We start from the raw sequence: 5503 nt of genomic DNA on the forward strand, positions 1-5503 counted from the left end.
GAGATGGTATCTCATTGTGGTTTTGATTTGCATTTCCCTATTAGCTAGCGATGTTGAGCATCTTTTCATATATTTGTTGCTCGTTTTTATGTCCTCTAGGGAGAAGTGTCTGTTGAGGTTCTCTGCCCATTTTTTGATTGGATCGTTTGTTTTTTTTGTTGTTATTGAGTCGTATGAGTTCTTTGTATATTTCGGATATTAGGCCCTTATCGGAGGCGTTGGTTGCAAATACATTTTCCCATTTGGACGGTTGTCTCTTTACCTTGTTGATAGTAAGAGGAGGTATTTTACACAAATCTTTTAAGGCAACGTATCAAAGCACGGAGAACAGTGACTGCCAACTGGGAGCACGCTATAAACATTTTTTTATTCCATGGGGACGACACTCTCTTTTGATAGGAGCAGCCGTTAAGATATTTTTGCCATGCTTTTCACTCTCTCCTCGGAGGAGCAAGAGGACCCTGGACATCCAGAGACGAGGCTTCGATGTCGGGGAGGGGATGGAGAGATTGCTAAGAGCAGATGCAAAGGCATGAAGGGTAAACATGGCCTAATTCAAGTCCCTTCCATGGGCCCGCGACGGTGCATGAGCCCCGCTCCGTTAAAGCGACGACAGCGGTTTCCCCTTTAAAGAAGTTCAAGCTTTTATCAATTTCAAATTGATTAACGTGCAAACAGATCACCGGCTGGTCAGGACTGGGGACAGTTTCTTTCACAGACTGTAAAGGTCTCTACTTACTAATAGTCTTCATTTTGTCTCCATTTTTATACCATTTTGTGCTCACTCAGCATAGTGACATGGCAGAGGCGAATGGGCTCAACTTTACGATGCTTTTGTCACTGAATGGAAGAAGAGAATTATAACGTCCTTCAGGAGGAAGGCTGTGGTGTCCGTTCCAGTCTGGCCTCTCAGAAATGCAGACCTTCTAGAATCTAGAATGGAAAGGGGGCTTCGAGAGAATGATCTGATCCAAAGGCAGAGACGTTTGTGTCCACCTAGATTTACCTTATTTTTAAAGGCCCTCAAAGTAGGCAACTGAAACATCTTGTCTAATCATCCATTAATTCCCACATCGGAAGTTTACTACTTTTTGTCGGTAAAGTTTAAAGCCCAGCAATTTATTTTTTAATCTCTAAATGTGTTTTTACTTGTGTTTTACAAATTCACATTGTACAAAATTCAAAAGGGACGAGAGTGTAGATAGTAAAATATTTCTCTCCTGTTCTTATGTTCTTGTCCCCAGCCATCTAGTTTCCTTCTCTGGGGCCCTTTTTTTTTTTTTTAATTTTAATTGAAGTAAAACATATTTACATAACATAAAATTCATCATTTTAACCATTTTAAAGTGTGTGATTCAGCAGTTTTTATATATCCGCAGTGTTTTGCAATCATCATTCCTATCTAATTCCAGAATATTTCCATCACCCCAAAACAAAACCCTGTACATTTCCCAATTCCTCCTCCCTGTTCCCTAGCAACCACTAATCTACTTTCTATCTCCGTGGATTTGCCTATTCTGGACAATTCGTATAAATGGAATCATACAATATGTGGCAACTCGTATGCTTGTCTTTTTTCATGTTCATCCATGATCTTTTCAAGGTTCATCCATGTTGTAGCGCGTATCAGAACTCAATTCCTTTTTACGGCTCAATAATATTCCATTCTACAGGTAGACCACGGTATCTGTCCATCCATCCACTGATGGACATTTGGGTCGTTTCTTCTTTTTGGCTATTACGAACAATGCTGCTGTAAATGTATGTGTACACGTTTCTGTGTGAACATATGTTTCTGATTCTCTTGAGTGTATTCCTAGGAGTGGAATGGCTGGGTCATAATGCAACTCTGTTTAACTCTGAAGAATTGCTAAGACGTTTTCCACAGTGGCTCACCATTTTATACTCCAACCAGCAACGCATTGCATTTTGGTTATCTCTTAAGAGTCTTTTATCTAGAACAGTTATATATTTCTCTGCACCCTCGCCAACACTCGTAATTTTTTTTATTTTTATTTTTTATAGCCCTCCTGGTGTATGCTCCCTGCTAGTGTATGGAAATGCCACTAAATTTTGTATATTAAGCTTGTATTTGACACTTTGCTGAACCCGCTTATTAGCTCTAATAGTTTTTTAGTGGGATTTTTTTATGGGGTTCAAAATATATGATCATGTTACCTGTGGATAGAAACAGTTTTACTTCCTTTCTAATCTGAAAGTCTTTTCTTCTTCTTGCCCAATTCCACTAGTTAAGAATTTCCAGTACAATGTTGACTAGAAGTGACGAGAACAGACATGCTTATCTTGATCTTGATCTTCAGGGAAAGCTGTTTGTCTTTCACTATTAAGTATGATGTTACTGTGGGTTTTTCATAGATTCAGCACAGAGGTTTTTGTGTGTTCTTTCAGAAATAATTTATGTATATATAAGAAAATATATTTTAACATAGGTGTCAGCCTATATATACTGGTCTTCACCTTGTGTTTTCCACCTAACAAGATATCTTGGAGATCTTTCTAAATTAGTACTGAAATAATTTCCTTATTTTTTTTAAGTGGTTGTTTAGTTTTGCATTGTATGGATGCACCATAATTTATTTAATCCGTACCCTGTTGGAGGATAATCTAACTATATCAATATTGGTTATATGAATTAAAAATCAGCAAACATTTATTTAACCCTTATGATTTATTTAACCCCTACTATTGTGTAGGACACAATAAGAATTATTAAAGAAAATAAGGCCTAAATTTATTTACTTCATTTCCTCACTTTTGTTATAGAAATACTCCAGCAAAAAAAAAAAAAAGAAAGAAAGAAAGAAACATTTCTTCACACACAGAAGAATTGAAAGAATTGTACAAAGAAACTCAAATAATAATTACCTAGATTCATCAATTGTTACCATTTTGCCATCTTTATGGTAATATATTTACTTACTTTGCTGAATCATGTAAAAGTTGAAGATTTCTTAACATTTCACCCATAAAATAAGGACATTCTCTTTCTTAACCACAATATCTTCATCATACAGAAATGTAACATTTTATTCCTAAATACCATCAAATATCTGGTTCATATTTAAATTTTTCTATGTGTCTCCAAAGTATCTTTTTTAGCTACCTTTTTTTAAAACTAAGGTTCAGTCAAGGTCTACACATTGCATTTTGGTTATCTCTTAAGAGTCTTTTATCTAGAACAGTTATATATAAATAAAGTAATATTGACTTTTTGAAGAGACTAAGCTAATTGGCTTTTAGAATGTCCCACATTCTAGATTTGTCTGATTGTTTCCTCATGGCATTGTCTACACTGTTCTTTTATTCCCAGTACTGTCTGTGAAGTTGGAGGTTAATTCTAAAGGTTTGGTTAGATCCAGGTTAAACAGTTTTAGAAGAACACTTAGTGAGTGATTCTATATACTTATTGCATCTTATCAGGAGACATATGAATCCATTTCTTCCCCTACTAGAGATACTACGTTTGATCACTTGTATTAAGTGGCGTCCACCAGAATTCTCCGTTGAAAAGGCACATTGTCCCCTTTCGAGTTCTGAAATAGCTACTCCTTTAACCATGATAGACTATCCAAGACTTGGGTTTGCGGGGAGAGCGGGCTGGACATCCATTTGCTTATTTTCTTCCTTATATATCTCAACTCCAGCTAGTGGTTTAGGCAACTTTTAAGCAGAAATAGAAATTTAGAAACAAGCCTGCAATAGATCATGTGACGTTCTGTACCTTGGAGTAGGGCACGGTCAGCTTCTCACTCGGAGGTCAATGGAAGGTCACTGCATGAGAAATCAAAATCAGGGATCAAGATTTCAGTCTCTAATCTGCCACCAACTAGCCATGTGACCTTAGCTAATGTAACTTCTCTGGGCTCCAGTTTCTTCATGTATGACTTGAGAAGGTTTTTAGAATTCCATGCCATTCTGACAGTTCATGAGTCTATGGTTTCACTCCATTTCACTTAGTGAAAAGTAACAGATCACATTTATGAGATGCTCAGTGTGGGGCCTTTTATTTTTCTCAATAATCAAAACACTTGGGAATTTCAGTTAATCCCGTAATTAGGGAATGCTTACTTCATGGAAATGCTCAATAAGCATTCTTGAGAACCAGGATACTGGTTTTGATGAGTGGACTTTTATTTTGTTTATATTATTATGTTTTATTTTATTTTTATTGTTTCCTTGTATTTTTCCCAAGAAAATTGTTGGGCAGCTAAGTTACTTTTTCTCAGTCCTGTGGGTCGAAATGTGTCCTCCCACAAAATTCACATTTAAATCCTAACTCCCAATACCTCAGAATGTGAATTTTTTCAGAAATAGGGTCATTGCAGATGTAATTAGTCAAGTTAAAACAAGGACATGTGGGTGAGTCTTCACTATAACTGGTGTCCCCATAAAAAAGGGAAGTTTGGATACAGAGACACTCACACATGGAGAACGCCATATGAAGATGAGATTGAGGTGACATATCTACGTGCAGGAAATGCTGAAGGTTGCCGGCAAACCACCGAAACTGGGGGGCGGACCGGAGCAAATTCCCCCTCATCGTTTTTGGAAGGAGTCATCCCTGTCAACACCTTGATCTTGGACTTCTAGCCTCCAGAATTGTGAGACAATACATTTCTGTTGTTTCGGCCACTCCGTGTGTGGCATTTTGTCATGGCGGCCCTCCCAAACTGATAGAGCTGGTTTCCCTGGCCCGGTCATCGACTCCTTGAGGAAACGTAGTCATCTGTCGAGGAAGTGAGGGAATCGCGGGCTTTCTCCTGTGTAGATGTCAGAACCGTGATCGGATCGCAAAGGTCTGTTTTTCTATTTCAGGCCAGACACGTTCTCAAAACCATCCGTGGGCCACTTTGCTGCCGTCGTGTCTCTGCCAGGCTTGTGCACGTGGTCATGTGTGTGCGTGTGCTCTCAGGCACATGTACGTGACCGCTAACCTCGACCTTTCGATGGAGTTGGCTCTTGATACGAAAGAGACCAATGAGAACTCATCAGTTTCTCACCGAATTTCAACATCTTAGTTATTTTAGTGCACACGTGATCACGTCTACGATACAATAAAATCGTAATCAGACTTTTGAGAAAAATATCTCAATAACTGCTCATACTTCCTCTACGGATATACAGCAAGATAACCACAGAAAGATATAAAGGGGCCCAGTTAAGTAGAAGATACCTCTGAAGAATGGAGAGGAACTGGTACAAATTTCCATTCGTTTCTAAGTTTTGCCATAATTTTAGAACGTGGAACTCTCAATACACATTAGACTTCGATAGGCAGTTTAAAGAGCACACGGGTGCAAAAATGCTTTTCCTGAAGAGTGTCTTCAGGAAGCTTTGTGGCTCTGGTGGTTTTACGAGCATTGCTTCATCCATTCGGACCGTGTAAATTGTGCTTTGGAATAATCGCCTCACCAGTGTCCCGATGATCAGCCTGGTCCCTACCATTTATAAAATGGCACCAGTCTAACATCAGGAATGGCCT

The 5503-nt window shown here is 38.5% G+C and overlaps 1 long non-coding RNA gene across 1 annotated transcript in view; it reads left to right on the forward strand.

Moving 5' to 3' along the window:
- LOC112477529 overlaps positions 1 to 1475 on the forward strand; it is a 29435-nt gene extending 27960 nt beyond the window's left edge. The window contains exon 4 of the long non-coding RNA XR_003045495.1: positions 790 to 1475. This is a non-coding gene — a long non-coding RNA (uncharacterized LOC112477529). The remainder of the gene's footprint in view (positions 1 to 789) is intronic.
- The last annotated feature ends 4028 nt before the right edge of the window (positions 1476 to 5503 follow it).

The sequence above is a fragment of the Pteropus alecto genome, unplaced genomic scaffold (genome assembly GCF_000325575.1).
Source record: "Pteropus alecto unplaced genomic scaffold, ASM32557v1 scaffold53, whole genome shotgun sequence".
In the NCBI taxonomy this organism is placed as follows: Eukaryota; Metazoa; Chordata; class Mammalia; order Chiroptera; family Pteropodidae; genus Pteropus; species Pteropus alecto.